This window comes from Marmota monax, unplaced genomic scaffold, assembly GCF_021218885.2.
Source record: "Marmota monax isolate L192 unplaced genomic scaffold, Marmota_monax_Labrador192_F-V1.1 WCK01_AAM20220418_F8-fsc00717, whole genome shotgun sequence".
NCBI classification, from domain to species: Eukaryota; Metazoa; Chordata; class Mammalia; order Rodentia; family Sciuridae; genus Marmota; species Marmota monax.
Genome location: NW_026692249.1, coordinates 49,745 through 72,290, shown reverse-complemented (window position 1 = coordinate 72,290; position 22,546 = coordinate 49,745). Strand labels below are relative to the sequence as shown.

The following is a 22,546-nucleotide window of genomic DNA, read 5'->3' as shown; positions in this document are numbered from 1 at the left end:
TCTTGGCCAGATTTTTGCAGTGGGGTGTTTTCTTTCTAGGACTTCAGTTATTGCACGGTTTGTTTCTTCTCAGCTCTGACCCAAAGTGGCCAAGCTTGGTCAAGTCTTGTTTGGGAGAGTTTCATTCCTTTCTTGGTGAGATGACTTTGATGCTCTTTCTAAGAGTTTCAGACTATGTGCTGGGGGAAGAGAGTGGAATGCATCAGCCTATCCTGCAGCCCTCTCTTGGCTTGGAAGAGATGACTCACTTCATACCCAGAGTTGGTATGAATTTAATTGGTTTCAGTCCCCTTCCCCGACCTGTGACAGAAGGACTCCTAATCTCAGAGCTCTGATTGCCTATTTCAAGTGAAAGAGCCTTTCTGCTTTCTCAGCTTGGTAGACTCAATTTTCTGGTGCTGAATAGCTGTATGGATTCCCTCTTGGAAATCTGCTATGACAGTATGGCTTCCTTATTCCATTCTCCAAAAGGATAGACTTGTTCTGAAGCTGTATTCCTGTGGCTAAAATTACAAACAGCAGAGCATGTGGGAAGTGAATCATCCCCTGTAGACCCAGTGTCTCAGGAGGCTGAGGCTAGAGGATCCAAGTTTGAGGAGAGCCTGGGAAACTCAGCCAGAACCTGTAATACCAGCTACTTGGGAGGCTGAGGCAGGACGATTATAGGATTATAGGCAAGCCTGGGCAACTTAGTGAGACCCTGTCTCAAAATAAAATTTAAAACAGGTTGGGGATATAGCTGAGTGGTAGTGCACCTGGTTTCCTGGCTCTCGGGATGCCTGGCATCTCCCTACAGATCTTCTAACATCTGTGCAACTGGGCAACCTCTTGAACAGAGGAGAGGAAGCCTGGAGATGGGTCCAAATCCGTAGGTCTTATTAATGTTTTATCAGAAAGATTTGGAAGTCAGATAGTGACCTCATCACAAGTATAACTCTTACGCAGAGTACATATCAGATGCCAAATTAATGTGTTACATTTATTAGAAGGAATGATTGGTTGGTTGGTCCCCAGAATAAGCAAACTTGATCTCATCCTCAGTCATTGACATCCCTACTTTTAGAATAGGTCCTCACCTTCAGCACCTATTTAATTTAAAATTAGAAATTAGAAGCAAAAGTATGCTGTAGTTTTGAGAAACTGCCATCAAGGCCCTTGCCTTGATTCCTTACTCCCTCTGCCCCCTGACACACTGGTATTTCCCATGTGACCCTGCGTAGTGTATGGGTCCCCTTCCTTCTGGGAATGGAGATTATCAGATTCATTTCAAGGTGAGTCATCTCCTAGCCTCTTGGTCTCACCAAACCTAAATAATCATTAAAACAACATTTTATTTTATTTTAAATCCATCAAGGGCCGTGAGTCTTCCCTGGACCTGGCTCCTCTTCCTTGACTTTTTGCAGCCATGTGGTCCAGAGAGTGAGCAGGCTCACCAAGTGACTGCCCATGGTGCATTGATTTCATAATGGCACCGCATGTGGACCCTATTTAGGGTTTAATGCTTTTTAGGAATCCATTCAGGAGTCTAAGATGATTAGATTTCTTGGGACACCAGGAATAACCTCCTCTCTCCCTTCCCCTGTGACCGCCTGCTCTGTGCTGCCCTTGAAGTCCCATCCTCCTTTACCCTAAGCACAGGCAGCAGGCCGAGGCCTCCACCGTGTACAGAGCACCTCATCAAATCAGAGGCCATCTCAAAGCCAACAAGGAGAAGATCCCTGGTTATCCCAGGAACGATCAGGTAGGGACAGCGGGTGAGTTGGCAGTGATGGCAGGAGAATCCAGGACAAGCTCCTCAGGAGCCAGGATTTACCCAACGACACTTGAAAGGAGGGGGCAAAAAAGAGCACAGAATGATGATCTGTTTTTAAAAAGATCAACATACATAAATAGAATTATATATACACATATAGATGTGTGTATGTATTTGTGTGTATATAAATATATGCGCATATATATATAATATGTACTAAGATAAAAACTGCCAAAGATCATAAAATCTACACAAATTGACAGTTAAGTAGGATAAAGGAGGGCAAACATACAACTTCTATCATTTATAATATGAAATTACTAGGAAAATAGTTAAAGGAATGTCACCAATTATAAAGATAATTACTGCAGTAGAAAGACAATCACTTATTAGGAGGAGAATATGCTTATTGAAAGCTTATTTTTCAAAGAGAGCCAATAAATGGGCAATACAGTAGGATGAAGTTCAGACAAAACATAATCTGCCATTCAGTAAGTACAAACTATTAGGTTGTAAATACATTAGACAAAACAAAACAAACAAACAAAAAAAAAACACCAGCATTTCTCTCTATATATTATACCAACTACACCAAATAACTGATGTTGAAAGATCACAAAAAATGAGGCCAACAAAAACCATCTCAATATCAATAAGAGTTTAAGGAATACAATCAGTAAGTTAAAAAATCACTTTAATAAGCTAAATAGCAAGGTTTAAAATGAAGACGTGAACATTTAAAAATCTGTGTGTCTAATCATATCAGGATTCAGAAAACAAGATACAGGGGCAGAAGAAGTGTTTGCACACCAGAAGGGGGAGACTGCATTGTTCTAATCTGATTTAATAACAAATTTAGTGGACAGAAAAAGCAAGTGAAGCTAAAGGAGAAATAAATATAACACTAGTAAAAACAAAGGAAAAAACCTCCTTTAATGCTCCGTGGAATATTCATTGGAAAAAATGAAAAGATGTTTGTTAGGTCAGCAGAGAACCTCAGTAAATTTTATGAGTCAGTATTATTGCCTATAATATTCTGTGACCACAGTTTGGTAATGCTAGTAATTAGTGGGAAAACAGAAAAGCTCTTTTCATCAAGATATTGAAAAAAATATATATCTTGATAATTCATATGAAAAAGGAAATAAGATTAAAAATGCAGAAATTCTAATAAATACAAAATTAGCATGATATGAGTGTCAGAATTGTAGGCTATCAATAAAATGATGATTAGAGATCTCTAGACATGCATATTTAAAATCAGGAGAATTATGAGCTCCACATCTGGATGGAGGCTCATCTGGGGTTGGGAGGAAATGCAGGAGGATGAATAGGTGGGGTGTACCCAGAGTTAGTGTTCTGGTCATGATCTTTGGTAGATAGAGGCTTTTGGACTTGGCTTTGCTTGATGGTTCTTCTGGTGGTCCTGTCTCAGATAATGTGGTGACCCTGGGGACTCAACCTGAAACACAACCATCTATGCTGGCCTCACACTTGGCCCAGCTGGGACAGAGGGTCTTGGCCTGTGTCAGGCTCTTCATTCCTGACCTCGTCATAGCATAGCATGGTGTTCTCATGTTTGCAAAAGGTAAGCACTAATGTGCATTAATGTGTTTATGAAGCTTCTGCTTCTGCCATATTTGCCAAAACATGACTAAAATGTCAGTTTTTAAAATTGGTACTGTAACCAAAACACCTGAAAAGAACAATTAGAGGAGGAAAAGTTTATTTTGGGACTCAGTTTCAGAGGTCCACGTCCATAAATGGCCAACTCTGAGGCAGAACATCATGGTGGAAAGGTGTAGAACAGGAAAGCAGCTCAGGACACGAAAATCAGGAAGCAGAAGGAGAGAGCCCTGCTCACCAGGAACAAAATATATACCCTAAAGTCCTGCCCACTGTGACCTACCTTCTCCAGCCACACCTTCCCTGCCTACAGTTACCACTCAGTTAACACATTTGGGTGGATCAATGCACTGATTAGGTTAAGGCTCTCACAACCCAATCATTTCACCTCTAAACTCTCTTTCATTGTCTCACACATGAGTTTTGGGGGGACACAGCATATCCAAACCATAACGGAAGCCCCCTGGCTAGGTCAGAATCAGTATATGCAGGGCCAACACAAGGTTGCAGACCCTGGGAGCTGTGGATAACTGAGGGCCATTGATGTGGCAGTCTACCAAAATGATCTCATGGAACTTTGGCTCAGTTGCACTGTAATCCTCTATTGTAACAGCTTCTTCATTGTCAATATGGTGGAAAACCAGAAGTAAGATTGCATCTCACACATCACCTTTCTTCATCATTAGTTGTAACAACCAGAGGCAGCATTAGATATTTAAATATTTGTTGCATCCTTTCTTTCTGATCTCTCCTTAGTTCATATAGAAGCTTCTAAATATCAGGTGGGGCCAGACTGACAACATATCAGAAATCAAGAGGTTTCCATTGTACAGTTAGTCTTCTACAGGGGCTGTTAGACTCAAGGGATACGTGCTAATTTCAGAGCTATGAAGGAGGTTCAGAAGCCTGGCTTTCAGCCTCAAAGTCTGAGCAGATGTTCCTACAATTTGGCACTGCTTTGGCTCCAAGGAACCACTTGGGAGGAGACCCTGGTCCAACCACAATACCAGGCTTTCCCTTTATAATTTTGCCTTATATTGAAATTGTGCAAGGAGAAACTTGGAGTGGGAATCCTAAGTACAGAATTGGTCTTAGGTGGCAAGTCAAGGCTGAGGGCAGGACTGTCATTCAGAAAACAGGGAACACACATCTGAGGATGAAGGCAGCAAAGGTGCACTGAATCCAACTAAAATTTCAGCTCAGCCCAATCCTTTTGATTTCTCAATGGGACTGAAATAATAGCCTTTTCGTTGATTTACTGAAGGCCGGAATAGGGGAGGCATCTCTTGTAGACTATGATATTGTCTGGATCATTGGAAGGCTTTTTATACACAATGTCTAACAAAACAAGAACCATATGTGGATGAGACAAGAAACAATGGTGGATAGGCTAGAGGGAAAGAATACAGGCAGATCTCCAGGTGGCCCTGATGTTGGAATTGGTTTTTAAGATGACCTTTGGTTAATGTGTTGAAAGCCATAGAGGAAAACATGGTCAGAGTAGTTAGAAGGACCCAGACTGTCGTTAGGGAATGTAAGTCTATGTTAAAAATCAAGTGAATATTATAGAACTGACATATTTATGAAATCAAGAATTCAGAAAATGGATTTAGAAGCTGATCTGATATAGTACAGCTTAGAATTACTGACCTAGAAGTCAGACCAATAGCAAACATCCAAACTGAAGTAAAGAGAAGATAGACAACACATATAGCTGCACAGGAGAAATCTGTGACATACTTAAAAGTTATCATGCAAAATTTGAGTCCTAAAAAAATGTGAAATAGAAATGGCAAAAAAAAAAAAAACATTAAAAGAGAAGGATCAAAATTTTTACTAAATTGATGAAGGGCATTAACCCAGAGATTCAACAAATTCTGCAAAATCAGTGCCTAAGCACATACAGGTAAAACTGCTCACAACCAAGGCTTTAAGGGAAATATTGAGAGCAGCCATTGAGAGAAGGCACATTGGCTGAAAGAACACAGGGACAAATGACAGCTGCACGGAAACAAATCCAGGAGTCAATGGAATGACAGTTTTTTAAGTGGCAAGGTTTTATATCCACCAAAATTCCTCCAAAAGCAAAGGTGAAATAAATTATTGCAGACAGAGACCCAGGATTGGGTTGATTGCTAGCATTCTTTTACTAGAAGAAATACTGAAGACAGTCCTTGGGACAAGGAACCACGGTTGTACCCTGCTCACAAGCTTATTAAGTTCCCTTTCACAGTTTTATGATACTATCAAGCACAAAGCCTCAGGGTCAAAGACCCTTTCTGTGAGTTCATGACCCCAGCAAGAGCAGCAGCCAGAGGAACACGCAGGCTTCCTAGAGACCCAGATCCCCCAGGGCAATCAGTAAGAACTGAAGACAGTGCATTGCCGGTAGGATCATTGCTGGTGCCGATCAATGGAATGGGATTGAGAGTCCAGAAGGAACCCTTTACATTTATGGTCTGTCAATATTTAACAAGGCACAAGTCAATTCACTTGGGGAAAGAAGACTCTTTTCCACAGATGGTGCTGTGAAATTGGTTATCCATGTGCACAAATACAGATTGGATCCCTTCTCACAGCAGGTACAAATAGGAACTTAAAATGTATCAAACATTTAAATTTAAATATAAGACAAGCTTTGTTATATGGAGTAAGTCAGTGCCTTGATGGTGACACAGCCCATTTCCTCTCTAGCAGAAGTCACCTTTGTCCCTCAGTTGTGAAAAGCCAAGTGCAGGCCCCAGGGAAGGGTGCTGCTGGGACCAAAGGTTCAAAGCTTCCAAGTTCCTGTTACTCTGCCAGACCTTGTGACCCACATGAGTGACACAGACCTTGTGACACACTCCATGAGTCTTAACACCAAAAAACCCAAATAACCTAATCAATAAATAGGCCAAAGAACTAAAAAGACACTTCTCTGAAGATGATATACAGTCAATCAACAAATATATGAAAAAATGTTCAACATCGCTAGCAATTAGAGAAATGCAAATCAAAACTACTCTCAGATTTCATCTCACTCCAGTCAGAATGATAGCCATTAAGAATACAAACAACAGTAAGTGTTGGCCAGGATGTGGGGAAAGGGCACACTAATACGTTGCTGGTGGGACTGCAAATTGGTGCAGCCAATCAGTATGGAGATTTCTTGGAAAACTGGGAATGGAACCACCATTTGACCCAGCTATCCCACTCCTCAGTCTATACCCAAAGGATTTAAAAACAGCATACTACAGGGACACAGACACATCAATGTTTATAGCAGCTCAATTAACAATAGCTAAACTGTGGAAGCAACCTAGGTGCCCTTCAGTAGATAAATAGATAAAGAAAAATGTGGTATATATGCACAATGGAATATTATTCAGCATTAAAAGAGAATAAAATCATGAAGTTTGCAGGTAAATGGATGGAGTTGGATAATATAATGCTAAGTGAGGTTGCCAATCCCAAAAAACAAATGCCAAATGCTGATATAAGGATGTTAATTCATGATGGGGTTGGGTGGGGGAGCACTGGAGGATCAGATGAACACTAGATACGGCAAAGTTGGGAGAGAAGGAAAGGGAGAGGGTATGGGAGTAGGAAAGACAGTGAAATGAGATGGACATCATTACCCTAAGTACATGTATGAAGCAACAAATGGTGTAACTCTACCTTGTGTACAACCAAAGATATGAAAAATTGTGTTCTATATATGTAATGTGAATTGTAATGCATTCTGCTGTCATATATAACAAATTAGAATAAATTTTAAAAAAATTCCATGAGTCTTGGGAAAGTCACCCTTGGGGAGATTAATAGGAATTTCACACTAGTCTTTGTGACCTGGTTAATACTCTTTTCAAGACTTGAGTTTAACTTCAGGAAATGAGACTTTTTAGATTGTTCAGGAATGTAAGATTTGTACATCACAATATATTAAAATGGATTTGATGTGTGATAAGCATGTAAATATTATAGTACTTTTGTGTTTGGTTGGGTATTTCGAATTGCTTTAACGGTTATTAGTTTTTTAAAAAAGTGTACTTTTAATACACTGAAACCATTATTTTTGGTTCCTGTGTAATGAAGAGATCTGACCACGAGATGGCAGTGGCACACAACATGGAGCAAGGCTGGTTTCTGCAGAGGACGATCTTTCATTTTGGATGGTATATTTATTATAGATTTGATGAATGGGCGTTTGAGAGCAATGAGATTAATGCTGAACACACATATGAACCTTCAAATGTCTCATAAAATCATACAAAAATAAAAAATTGAGTAAGCCCTTTCCCAAACGGTTCAAGTGAGCGCCTTATCTCTGACATAGGTCCCATTAAACACATAGTCTGAGAAAATAGATTGGGTTATGGGCCTAGGAGGAAGGCTACATATGGTACTTTTCTCTGCCAAGTAAGGTTCCTTAAATGGGAAATCAAACTGGAATTCTTTGGAAGTGGGCACTTGGGTCTATGCTAAAATTCTTGAGCAGTTGATGAACGTGACTTAAACAATCTAGACAGAAAACATAAAAAGTTATTCTAAATAATTCCAGTAGGAGTTTTTCATTACTATTGTCTTTATTAATGTTCAAATTTTCCATTTCAAATCCCATGTATATTATATGTATGCTATACACAGAGTGTATTCAAAAAAGAAATCAGTGCTACCTAAAATCGAAGAATGTACCTGTATATATATATGTGAACATGGGGATGTAAGTCTTGCCATTTTAATTATAGAATCAATGATGACCTCTTTTGACATAATAAAATAACAGATTTCTCCATATGTGTTTCTGTCTTTTCCTCAGCTACTCAGAAGCTGGCATGAAGAGGCTTTGGAAAGTTGCTATGATTTTCCTGCTGTCATGTAAAATTAAAAAGGGGAAATACCCAGGGCAATGATATTGATCATGTTATATTGTTATATCACGTACATGAGTGAATATGTAACAACAAATCCCACTAATAGGTGTAATCATAATTTACCAATATAAATATGGGGGGAAAACCTTTCATTCTGAATTGATTTGCCTATATTTTTACTAAAGAAATCAAATGAATTTTTGTAGTATTTTTAAAGAAATGTAGTTGCCACCTGTCATAATGTGCCTGAGGATGTTCAGTGCAGTTATTTCATTTATAATATTTTAAAATAACCATCCAGGATCAGGGTCTGTGGTGCCAATCCCCTGAAGAGAGAATGAATTGGTGGGTGCTGTCCTTCCTCTGGGCTGGGGGGCTCATTGACAACATCACAGTGCCACATCTGATTCCCCCAGAGACCTGAGTGCTGCACACAGCTGGGCCAGCTGGGCTGGACTTTCCTGTGTCCTTTTCCACACACAGGCTGATGGTGCTCGAGGAAACATAAGAAAGAAGTTAGAGGGAGAGAAGTCTCTGTGGAGAAACAGGGGACAGGGGCAGGCAGGTGGGTGGTACTTCTGTGTCCAACCATCCCCCTGCAGACCCTCACTCAGCTACTTAGATACATGGGAATAGTTCCCAAGTTCATGTGACCTCAGAATCTGCAGAAGCCACAGTAAGATGATACACAGTCCAACAGCCTAAGGGTGTGTGGAGGAAAGTGAAGCATTTAAGATCTGGTTTAACTATTGCTGAGTGATGACCTGAGTGATGTTTGAGACTGACATCTCACAGTAGGAGCACAAAATGTTGGAGAAATGGAAACAATCCATTTCAGAAAGCCAGGCACATCCGGATCTCAGTATTGCCTGGTCTGTCCCTGTATGTCCGTTTGTGATAAAAACATTCTTTTATAAAAAATTATTCTTGTGACTTTTTTCTGATAATAGGAATGATATCAATTCTAAAGGAAATCTTTAGAAAATATATAAGTATTAATCAGAAAAATTAATATACCTTATATATTGAGGATGGCTCAATAATACATATTTCTGAGATTTGGGGTGTGTTTCTTCATGTGTACATGATAAATAGACATATGGTTTTACTTTTTTGATATTTAAAACTTACAGTTTGTTTTTTCAAAAATAAAGAACACCTTCACTGATTTACTGACCAGGACCCCTTGAATTTCCCTGTCTAATCCATCCTGACATTTTCTCCCAGAATATAACCACTAATCTGAGTTTAATCTTCACTATTCCTGCATTTCCCTTTAGACTCCATTATGTATGTGTGCATTCCTAAACAGCCCAGAGACTTATTTTGTATATTTTGAACAGTTTATAAATGAGGTTAAAATGTCCACTGCCCAGTTGTGCCGGGGCAGTGGAATAGGTTGCCACAATGGTGGGTGAGATGTAGGGGAAATGCTTTGGGGGAAGGTTCATCAGTGACAGGCTGGATGGGAGGCTTTACTAGAGTCTAGTGGTGAAGGCTGGACCTTCTTCCCTCAGAGTGCTTCACCAAGTAGCACCTCCTGCCTGTCATAATGCCACCCCAGAAGACAATGTCTCCTATTCCTCCTGGTGTTTGTCTGGTGGTGGCAGCTGAATGAAAGACACCTATCCTTTCTGCAGTGCCCTCAGTTCAGCACCAGTCACTGTGTGGAGGGAGGTTTTTGTAGGTTAGCCTGCAGAAGCAGTGACATCAGTATTAGCTTGTTTTGTTCTTTATATGACCAACATCCCAAGGAGCAGATGTCCTGTCATGCATGCAAAAAAGCGGCTTTCTACAGATAACACTAACATGTCCCAGTTCCCAGCATACACGAGAGAATGTCAGTGTCCTTCAAGATAGCACTATCTGGACATTCTGACCCAGGCCTGCTCTCTATGTTCCCTTGACTTAGCCTGGTTCCTGGGACCTTAAAGGAGCATTCCAAGAATGTGGTGCTTTACCACCCTCTGTTTCTTAAAGGATGGTGCCCGAGCACTGTGTGCATGCTTCTGCAAGTTGCTCATTCTAGTCAATAAAATTATAGGTTACATTTGCCCATGTTGAGACAATGTGGCTTATTCATTTGAACTGCTATAGAGTATTCCGTTGAATGGATATACCAACATATAATTTAGTCAAGTTCAAGTTGCATCTGAGTTTTTTTTTGCTGTTTGAAGTAGTGCTGCTGCAGATACATTGTATGTCTCTTTGTGTACTTGGGCACCAAAGTAGATGTCTTGCTGGGTCATACTGGGAGTAATCCATCCCTTAAGTCATGTAAAAATTCAGCCTCCTCCAGCTAGGCCTAAGATTTGTCAATTGTATCTGATTATAGTTCTAACTGGCATTTCTCTGTTGAGATAGTATATATTTTCATATGTTTATTGATCACTCGCATTTTGGGGGAGGTTCCTGTTCCTACTTCTGGCATGTTGTATTGGTCTTTTTAAGGAAATCTTTCTCTACCAAACAACATAGAACATTTTCTTCTGAATGTTTTCACAGTGTAATTTGTACAGTTAGGATTTTAACTCACCTAGATTTGAATTCTGTAGATGTGGCCTGAAGTAGAGATGCAAAGTGTTAAGTACTGAGACCACCACTAAAATATTTACGTGAGGAGATATCACAAAAAGCACAATTAATGTAACACCCAAACCGATTCCAAAACCAAAGAAAGGCAGAAGAGGGAACTAGAGAAACTGGAAACAGATGGCACAAATGTCGCTAAGTCCAAATAGATCAAGTCTTTTATTAAATGCCAATGGCCTGAGCACATTAATCAAAACGCAGACTGGCAGATTGCTTTTAAGGACTGCAGGAGAAGGGAGACCAGTACAGTAAAGGAAAGGGAGCAGGAGGAGGGGATGGAAAGGGGAGATGCTGGGGAATGAAATGACCACATTATGTTATGTGCATGCACCAATAAGTATCGATGAAATCCATTATTATGCATAATTATAACACACAATAACAATAAATTTCCCAGAAGTAGAATGTTGACCAAAGCAAAACACAAATAAAAATTAAAAAATAACAAAACCTGATGAAACAAAAAATGAAACATACACAAAAACCCTATAGAAACCATATATTGTTGTTTTACAATAATAATAGTGATAACTTATTTCTACACATAGAGAATATCCATGTGCAAACAGTGTCAGAATTAATTTTAAAAATATCAATTTTAAAGGCTGAAGAAGAAGCTCCCTTTAAGTGCAATGATATACGTAGGTTAAAAGTGAAAGAATGGAAGACGATATACTATGATAACACTAATGAAAAAAACTGAGCCATCTGTATGACAGTTACACAGCCTGAACTTTAGGAGAAAGAACACCACCAGGGAGGAGGAGGGGCATTCCATGATGACGTAAGGGTCATTTACGAGAAGACACAATCATCCTGAATGTGCAACTTCAGAGCTTGAAAATCAGGAAGAAAAAATTGAAAGAACTTGGAGGAGAATGTGACAAATCCACAAGAGGAAATGAAGATTTCAACACTGTGCTCTAAGTCATCAAACTGATAGAAAATCATCAAGGGCAGTGACCAGAACAACACCAGGATCCCAGTGCACAAAGTGGACTTTCATAGACCCTCCACCCAACACAGAGGGTACACGTTCTTGCCAAGTGAACCAGGACAGATGGCATCTTGCATCTTAGATCAAACCTTAGCAGATTTAAAGGAATGGAAATCATGTAAAGCACTTTATATGACCTGATAGTAATGTATAAATCCCTACTAGAAAGATAACACTGAATTCCTTAAACACATATTGACCAGTTCAATTCTAAATGGTCCATGGCTCTAAGAGGAAATTCTCCTGGAAATTTAGAACATAGTTTGAACGAAGCAAAATATTAAACTCTGGGTTACAGATGAAGGCAGTGTTTAGAAGGAAATTTTTAGCCATATAATGCCCACATTATGAAAAAGCTAACTTCATTAACTAATTATAAAAAGCTAAAAAAGATAATTTAATTAACGAAGTGTTCACTTCAAGAAATTCGACCACAAAGACCAAAAAATTAAAGCCAAAACAAGTAAAAGAAAAGAAGCAATAAAGATAAGGACAGGGGGCTGGGGATGTGGCTCAAGTGGTAACGCGCCAGCCTGGCATGCGCAAGGCACTGGGTTTGATCCTCAGCACCACATAAAAATAAAATAAAGATATTGTGTAAAAAAAGAGATAAGGACAGAGCAATAAAGCTGGAAACAGCAAAGGAAGATCAATGACACCAAAAGCTAGTTCTTTAAAAAAATCAATATATTGATAAATCTCTAGAATGACAGGAAAATATAATAGAAAGAAGATATAATTTAAGAATATTGTGAAAGAGAAGCTATCATGATATAGATATGAAGTGTCCCCCAAAAGCTCATGTGTGAGACAATGCAAGAAAGTTTAGAGGTGAGTATTGGGTTAGGAGAGCATTAACCTATTTAGTGAGTTAATCCCCTGGTAGGGATGAACTTGGTGGCCATTGTAGACAGGTAGGGTGTGGCTGTAGGAGGTGGGTCACTGAGGGCATGCCTTTGAGGTTTATATCTTGTCCCTAGTAAGCAGAACTCTCTCTCTGCTTCCGGCTGTCATGTTCTGAGCTGCTCCCCTCCACCACGATGTTCTGCCTCACCTTGGGCGTAGAGCAATGAGATTGACTGTGGATTGAGACCTCTGAACCCATGAACGCCAAATGAACTTTTCTTCCTCTAAAATTGTTCTTGTCAGGTCTTTTTGTCACAGCAGTGAAAAAGCTGACCCCAACAGGAGCTCTCCCCCCTAAGCCAGGGAGACCTGGAAAGGAGGAGGAAGGCATTCTAGGACAACTCTACTCACTCCAAATAACAACATGGGGGAAATGGACCATTCCTCAAAAGCCTCAAATTTACAAAACTCTTTGTGAGGATGAACAAAGAGACTGGAGTAGTCCTATAACCATCAAAGAAATTGACTTTGTAGTTACAACTCATGGGAGAAAAAATCTCCAATCCCAGATAAGTTCAATGTTATTTTTACTAAACATCTCAAGAAGAAATAACATCAATTGCACTCTGTCTCTTCCAGAAAAATTGGAAAAGAGGAATCATGTCCCAACTCACCTCCTCATGGACAGGATTTCCCTGACCCCAAACCTAAGACAGTACAAGAAATAAAAACCCACAGAGCAGCAACTCTCACCAATTGTGTGCATCCGTGGCTTCTACTGAACCAAAGAGAAAACACAGGGATGGGGCTGCACATTTTGGGATGTAGCTTCATAGCATGATTGTACTAGAAAAACACATGTGAAATGTTTTAAAAGCATCCGCTGACAAGATTGGAAAACTCTCTGAGCCTTCATGGAGATAAAGGTGGAAGCTCAAGAAACCACCTGCACTCTGCTACCAGGAGCTCCCACCCCTGTGAGACACGAGCAGATGCTTCCCTGGAAGGTTTCCAGAGACGGAGGAGGCCGCAGACTTTCATAAGTGTCGGGACCCACTGGTTTAGGAAGGGTCTAGAGGGCAAGAGTCCTAAGGAACCCACAAGCCAGTGCCAATCCCTGGTGCTGTGCCTTCCTTGGGCACCTGGCCTGGCTGCATCTGCCATATGGAGAAGCTCTCTGGGAATCAATTCCTCAGGGACTTGACATCCCATTTCTTCTTCATTTAAAGACCCTTGTAATGACATTGGACCCACCAGAATAATGGATGAATTATAAATAACTTTTATTTTTGATGAGTGGAAAAGAAACATATGTTTTGAAATCATGGCCGTTAACATCTCTAAACCATGGTTCTGTCCTTAGACGGTTATAACAATAACTAAAGGACTGCCACAGCTGACCCACCCGCTGGGTGTCTCCTCGAATTCCCATGTTGCAGTCCTAGCCTCTAGCCCCTCAGAATGCAATGGTATTTGGAGACAGGGCTTTTAAAGAGGGAGACTGAAGCTCTTCAGGTGGGCCCTAATCCAGTCTGGTGGGTATCTTTTTAAGAACAGATTAGGACACGGACACTCACAGACAGGTCACCATGTAGTGCACAGATGGCACCTACAAGCCATGGAAAGAGGTCTTAGGAGAAGCCAATGATACCGACACCTGGATTTCTGACTTGCAACTTCTAGAGCTGCAAGATGATAAACTTCTGTTCTTTAAGTCACTCGGTCTCTGGTGCTTTGTTGCAGGCAGCCCTAACAAACTACAATAGCACCCATTTCTGGAAACCTGGTCCCTGTTCTAAAAGCAGGCTAGATATTTTTGTGCCTGTCCCCAACAGGGGATGGCAGGGAGTCTGGTGAGAAGAAAATCTCCAGTCACCATGCCCAGCCTCATTTGTTCTGGGAGGTCATCATGCTGTTCCCTCCAGAGGTGTGAAGGGGAAAATAGGGGTGGGACTAAGATGGCACCTCCCCTGGAGGACAGATTAGGGATGCCCAGTCCTTCCTCAGGAATCTCCTACTCCAGCTAGAGAATGAAGGAGCTGTCTCTCTCCTGTGGTCCTTGGGTGGAGGTGTCTGAGGCAGGAGAGTCAGGGGTCCTCCCCTCTTCATCCTGGAGTGGGAAGAGGTTGCTTCTAAGGTGCTTCCAACCATCAAGAAGTGCAGGCTGCTGCTCACTTCTTAACAGATACTCAGGCTGCATCACACATCATATGACAATACTCAGATTTCAAGGTGGTTGAGATAACTGAGAAGCATCCAGCAGGTGGGAAGCAGTGGTGCTTGTGGTCATGGCAGCTCCATGACCATGGCTTGGCTCCCAGCTCTGCAGGCTGGTGCAGTTGCATGCTCTGAGGATGGAGCTGGTGAGACCGTGGTTAAGTGGATAGAGCCCCCTAGCAGAGCCTCGGCCAGAGCAGGAAGGTGGACTCCCAGCAGATGGTTACCCAGAAATGCAGCAGGGCTTTGTGTCCACTGAGCTGCCCACAAGCTTTCAGGGTTTGAGTGTTAGATTTTGATCCCAGCTCTGCTCAGGCATAGCTGCCTTATTCAGCACAACAACCAAGCTGATGACTTTATAGCAGAGTAGCTTGGCCTGTCACCCTGTCAGGCAGGGTTTGCGTTTGTCTCTCCACTGCAGAGAGGACAAGGACATTTTTGCAAGCCCTGGCTTCAATCCCTTCTCTTCCACCTCCCTGGGGTCATTTTCCTGATAAACAAAGGTTTGCTCTTCATTTTTTTTCTGCTTCTCATTATATTTCAGGTTGCTTCTCCCTCATGTACTTGTTTTCAGATTAATATAAAGATGCCAGCTTTGTTTCAGGAGGTATACAGTGATCCCGCATCTGCAGTGATGACTCCAAGACTATCTGTGGATGTCTGAAATCACAGGTACCACCAAACCCCACATATACTGTGTTTTTTCCTCCAAGTACATACCTAGGATTAAGTCTAATTTATGAATGAGGCACAGTAAGAAAATAACAATATTAATAAAATAGAATAATAAAACAAATATAATAATAATAATAGTAATAATATAGAACAATTATAATAATACACAGTTATAAGAATTATGCAAAGTGTATGAGTTGGTTTTTTTTTCTGTATTTGTATCCATATGCTGTATTTGGACTGTAGTTGAAACTACAAAAACCAAGGATAAAGGAGGACTACTGGATGAAAATTTAATCCTGGGCCTATACTAAATGTTCAACTCATCTTGAATTATTTTATTTCATAAAGTAGGTTTCTATTATGAAGTCATATTGAAGGTCTCCTCTTCTGGAAATTGCTTGTAATTCCTCCAACCAGCCTCAAACCTTTTTCTTTATACATTGTAGTCTGTCCTTTTCTGAAACCTCCTTTTTTCAATTCTGAAAAACTGCTATCATCCTTCCTGGCTCAGGACAGATACCCCCTCCTCCAGGAAGCCTTCTCAGCCTGCACCCAGCAGCCCTGGTTCTACCCCGTCCTCTCTCTTCCACATTCTGCACATTCTAGCTCTGCCCCAGCCACTGACCCAGGCTTGGCTGTGTGGCTCTCTCTCCAGAGGATGCGACTCCTTAGACAAGGGCTCTCTCTTCTGTCACCCTGCCTGGCCCAGAACCTTGCACACAATAGAGAGTAGTTTGTGTTTTGAAAGAGTGGGCTGATTTAAAGCAGAGCAGGCATTTCCTTGAGGGATTTTCAGTGTGCAGGAAGCCTCTGTCTTCCCCAGGACCTGATATCCAGTGCCCTCCTGATCTAGTCCTTCCCAGCCTGGCCTTCAGGCACCTCAGGGTTGGACCCAGCTGCCCCTCCTCTCTGTGTCCCCCACATTTTACCTCCTCTGCAGACACACCATTTGCATCTTCAATCTTCCCTCAGCTGGCCTTTGGCAGGAAGGTCCTCACCCTTCCCCGATCCTAGACTTTTCCTTTTAAAGATCCATTAGCTCCAACTTTTCCTCTAGGACTACCTCAGCCAGGTTGTTCTCTTTTCTTTTAACCTCAGTTGATTTTTACTGACGATACCCCATTCTTTCCTTAAACATTTTTTAAATTGTAGGTGGACTCAATACCTTTATTTTGTTTATTTCTATGCGGTGCTGAGGATCAAACCCAGGGCCTCACATGTGCTAGGCAAGGGCTCCACCACTGAGCCACAACCCCAGCCCAATACCCCATTCTTTAGAGTGATGCTTTCTTTCCTGAAGTAAAATGCTTTCTCCAGGTTTACTGACATTTGATTGAGGTCAGAGATTGCATCTTACATTAATTAGTTGACTATCTGTTAATCAACCAATCACTTGGAGATCACAATAGGTGCTGCCTTGCTCCAGGCCCTGGGAGCAGCAGGGAGCACGATATGAAGGTCCCAGCCTTTGTCTCTGTACCCTCAGGGAGGACTGAGAGCAGCCTGGAAAGGTATGGGCGCTTATAAACATATTGGTTGCTGAGGTATTTCAAGGGCAGACTCATTTAAACACAGCTAGTTCACCAACTAGACTGTCTTCTCATTCTTGAAAGAACTCATAGAAGTGCGCAGACACTGGTTCAAATTGCTTTCACTTGAAAAACCAACTACTTTGAGGTAAATTCACATACAACAAGATGCACCCATTGAGTAATGATAAATACATACAGCCATGTAAACACCACATGAATCAAGATGAAAAACTTTTTATCACCCCTTCTGCCTCATCTGCAGATAACCCCACCTTTCCCACAGTCCTTGGTAACCACTGATTTGCTTTCTGATACCATGAGTTAGATTTGCCTTTTTTCAGCAATTCACATATATTTTGTGATTGGATAAATGCAATCCCACAGCTTATATTCTTTTGTGTGCTTCCTGCTTTTTGTGTTTGACAAATATCCATTCTATTGCATCCATCAATAGTTTGCTCCTTTTGGTTGCTGAATCTAATTTCATTGTTGTGATATGTCTTCTTTGATGGATATCTGCCTCATATCCTGATTTTGACTCTTTATAAAGCTGTTATGAATGTGTTACTGGAGTCCTTGAAGACCCTAGCCCCAGGGTGTCCCAACAGATCAGACTGGGCCACCAATATGCTAATCAAAGACACAGGCAGTGGTGAAGGGCAGGAAAGCAGTTTTAATCAGTGTGGCCACCCCAGGAAGAACAGGTGTAAGGGTACAGTGACCATAGGTCTTCTTCAAGGCATTGACAGAAACCTGGAGGTTTGATAAAAAAGGCAACAAAATCAAGTATTGGGGGTTTGAATGGGGGTTCTCAGAGATGGCAAAGTTCATCTTGCTCATGTCATGTCCTGATTGATCATTATCTCAGAACTGGTTCTATGAGGTGGTCCTTATCATTGAGGGGGGCAGTCAGTACACATGGGGTGATTGCTCCTGCTGCACAGGGCAGCCTCAGTTCCCATGGGGGGGGGGTAATTGCTCCCATTTAGTGGAATGATCTCATCAGTCATGGTCTGTCTGTGAGGCTCTGCTGTCCCTAGAACCCAAAATGGCTGCAGGTTTAGGGAAGTGGCAGAATACATATAAGAGCCACTCATGGCGTCTGCAGCTGAACGTCCCTGAAAATCTTGAAAACACCTTACTCTTCTCTTGGTGTCCTCAGTCTTGAAGGGAGACAAGATAGGTTAGATAAATGTAGGGTTTTTGGTTGCTGAATCTAACTTGTATTCTACTCCTGGAGTGATTAACTAGACTTTGTGCAGAACAGAATGGGGACCTGGTCCAAAGTTTAAGATAATAAATGCAAATTGAAAGCAGAGATGCCGGGGATGACGATGTGGCTCAAGTGGTATCGCACTCACCTGGCATGTGCGGGGCACTGGGTTCGATCCTCAGTACCACAGAAAATAAAATAAAGATATTGTGTCCTCCTAAAACTAAAAAATAAATATTAAAAGAAAGCAGAGATTCCAAGCTTTATCCTACTTGTAGTTACTCTTTGGACATTGAAAGTCCAAAGAGTGAAGAGTCAGTGCTTTTATCAAAAGTGGCTTCTAACTCTGTTACCCACACACATCTTTTTATGAATGCATTCTTTCATTTCTCCTGGGTGAATATCTAGGTGTAGGATAGTGAATAATATGGTATTTCCATGCTTATGTTTTTGAGAGAAATTGCCAAACTGTTTTCCAAAGTAGTCATATCATTTTAGTCTAATGTGAGAATTCTGGTCACTCTGTATTTTTACCATGAGTTGGTATTGTCTTTTTAATTTGACCTATTTTAATAAGTACCATGTGGATGTGTCTTACTGTAGCATTAATCTGCATTTGCTTATTGACTTAAGTGTGTTTTTATGTGCTTAATGACCACCCATATATCATCTTTTAAGATTTATACGTCTATTTAGCTGGGCACAGTGGTGCTCGCCTATAATCCCAGTGGCTCGGGAGGCAGGGGAATTTTGAGTTCAAAGCCAGCCTCAGCAAAAGCAACTCAGTGAGACCCTGTTTCTAAATAAAACACAAAATAGGGCTGAGGATATGGCCCAGAAGTCAAGTGCCCCTGAGTTCAAGCCTGGTTTCCCCGTTCCCAAAATTTATTTATGTAAATAAATGTTTATTTAAATAATTTACCTAATTTCTAATTAGATTTGTTACTACAAAATGGTAAGTTTGCTTTGTACATGTAGATATGAGCTCATTGTCAGATATCTGTATTGTGAAATGTTTCTCCATCGTAGGTTTATTCAATACATTTTTACCACTCTACACAACAAAGTATAAACCCAATCTTATCTAAAATGCAGCAAAGTTACAAAACTCAAAATAAATTTTATAGTACTGACTGTATAATAAGAGAGAGAGAAAAAACACAATGTATACGTGGCCAAGGTATCCTGCAGGACCACCTTGAGTGGCAGTCAGAACAGGGGGCTCTGTAATAACCTCACGGAGCTGGCTCTCACCTTGCTCAGCAATCTCAGAGAGTAAGGGATATGTGGGGCCGTGGGCTGTGGGAGGACATGGAAAGACAGAACCATTTATAGCAACTAACAGGTGGGGGGCCACCCAGAGGCTGGAAGAGAGCTCCAGCAGGAGTGAAAAAGGCCAGGCCTAATAGGAGTAGCGGCTTGGTCCCTTTTCCTGGGGAGGTAGCATAGTAACAGCAAGGGCACAACGGGTTTGCCAGACTGGCTCAGGTCTTCTGTGAAGAGAGGGGGCCACACTGCCACCTGGAAGCTTGCTGGTCCCTGCAGGCTCTGCCACTGAACAGACTTTGGAACAGGCATGGGTGAGATTTCTAGCCAGAAAACTGCAGGCCCCTCCATGGGCACAGCCCTGATCCATCAGCACTTCTGCAGCCAGAACCTGCCTGCAGAGGAAAGGCCTCACTGCTGCCTTTGACGCCTGCCCCAGTGCGGGGGGCTTTCCTGCTGACCCTCCTGTGGCTAGAAAAGTAACACAACTGAGCTGGGTGGAACAGGTATAGAGGAGCTCCCGAGGCCCTGTGTATTGGGAGGAGTTGGAACTGGAGCGGCTTCTGTGGCGGTGGCGGTGGCGGCCAGGAAAGCACGACCACCTGCGCACGGGGACCTGACCCACCCCGCTTCTGTGGGGGGAGGGGCAGCATTCTCCCGGGGGGGTGGGGGGGGAGGGCTGAATCCTTGGGAGGCGGGGTGGCCTAGGCCAGGGGGCCAGCACAGCGGTAGCAGTGGTCTCCTGGTCATCGATTTGTCCTCCATGCGCGCCCTTCACTGCCTTCTCAGCTCCCCTGGATTCTGCAGCTCCCCAGATGCGTAGCCTTCGGAGAGACGAGGACGCAGCCTTTCTACAGGCACGTCGATCATTTTGACTTTCTCCATAAGGGGACAATACCTCCATGATGTGATCCTGGTCACCTTGCCGATGAGCCTTTCAGGGTGCACTTTGGTGGGCTTCGGGGAAGGGCTCCGCGTTTTCCCTTCCTTTTCATCTCTTCTGCGAGGTTTGGATTGGGAGCCGGAGCGCCGCCTGCTGTCCTGTCTGCGACGACAATGGCTGGGAGACCCGGAGGAGCGGGGGACTGATGTCCTGGCTTCCCCAGGGAGCCAGCCCTGCCTGAGCCTGTGCTGGCGCTGGATCCCGAGCTGAGGTGCAGCTGGACCGAGACCTGGTGCTGCTGCCTCCGTGGCAAGCCCTGCGTCTCTCCCGAGCCTTACCCCGGCCTTGGTCCTTCTGGCTGGCTCCTTGACTTCCCATCAGAGCGGTCGGTCCATGCGTTTGGTAGGAGAAGGGGCCCTAGCACTGGACTTTCTACTGTTTTCCTTGACTCTAGCAAGCTCTTCTTTTTCACTCCTGATAAATCCATTCTCCCCTTGAGGTGCTCAAAGCGGCAATGGCGGCCTCGCTTATCTAAATTCTCACTTCTAACGTGAGTCTGAGAAATGATCCCTAATCGATTGCAATTTCAGCCAAACAGAAGCATCTTCCCGCAGCGCCACTCCTCCTGCTCTCCTTAGCTGCTCCCTAGTAGTGCCTTTTAAAAAGAAATTGTTTTAATTCATTTGGTTTTCTCTAATGGTTAACATTTTTTTTTCTGTTTCATTAAAAAAAAAAATCACTGCTTACCTCAACAGACTCGTGAGGACTTTTTCCTGTTTCATTTTGAGAACTTCATAGTTGTAGATTAGATTATAGTCCTAGATTAAATTTAGGCCTGTCATACTTTTGAACTAATTTTTGTGGGTTCTGTCAGGTTCCTGGGGATGCTGTAACACATGACCACAAAGAAGAGGGCTCCTAACAACAGACACTTACACCCTGGCAGTTCCAGAGGCCCAAAGCCTGAATCAAGGTGTTGTCCTCAGTCCTCCTGACCTCTCCAGCTCCTGGGGGGCAGGAGTTCTCCAACTTGTGGCAACACAACTACAGGCTTCACTCTCTTCTTTCCACTGCTTTCTCTGAGTTTCTCCTCTCTTGTCTGTGTCTCCTCCTCACCTTGTAAAGACCTTGGATAGATGATCTCATTTGAAAGTCCTGATTTTATTACCTCTGCAAAGACCCTTTATCTGAGCACAAGGTCTCTTTTGCTAGTACTGGAGCCCATGACTTAGATGTCTGTCTTGGGGGATCACAATCCAACCTCCTACATACATGATGGGAGAGGAAGTTTGTAGGTCGTTATTTTTATATTTGGATTGTCAGTTATTCTATTGTTGTCTGTTCAAAAACCATTCATTCCCCATTAAATCATCTCAGAATCTTTTTGGAAAATCAGATGACCATTTGTCTGTGGATCTGTTTCTGAGTTACCTCTTCAGTTCCACTGGTCTGTCTGCCAACCTCCATGCTAATACCCCACTACCCTGATTACTGTAGCTTTAATTACCCTTTCATCCCTGAGATCAGGTAATATAAATCCTTAGTTCTACAAAAATCATTTTGGCTATTCTAGGTCATTTGAATTCCCATATGCATTTTACAATCAGTTTGTTAATTTTTACCAAGAAAAAAAGCCTGCTGGGATTTTGATCAAGATTGTATTAGATTTATAAGCTAATTTCGGTTAAAAAAAAAGACATAACATTGAATATATAATTTGTCTCTAGTTAGTGGAATCTGCTTTCTATTCATAATGTGAGCTGCTTCCCTCTGCTACACTCTTCCACCATGATGTTCTCCCTTAACTCAAGCCCCAAGGAATGGAGCCAGCTGTCTTTGGGTTGAGACATCTGAAACTGTGAGCCCTCAACTAAAGATTTTCCTTCTCTAAAGTTGTTCTTGTCAGGTCTTTCAGTCACCACAGTGAAAAAAAAGCTGACTAAAACAGGAAGTTAATCAGCACAGCTTTGGGTTTGCACATTCCTGCATGTATGTTGAAATCCTGACTTAAATCCCATGGCTGACCAGCAGGCATAGCATGCCCTGTTTATGTGAAAATTCTCTGGACTATTAATACCAACCAATCCAGA

The 22,546-nt window shown here is 42.1% G+C and overlaps 1 pseudogene; it reads right to left on the bottom strand.

The window, feature by feature from the left end:
* Window positions 1–19,709: 19,709 nt before the first annotated feature.
* On the bottom strand, window positions 19,710–20,943 carry LOC124086107 (RNA-binding protein with serine-rich domain 1-like; annotated as a pseudogene).
* Between the last annotated feature and the right edge of the window lie 1,603 nt (window positions 20,944–22,546).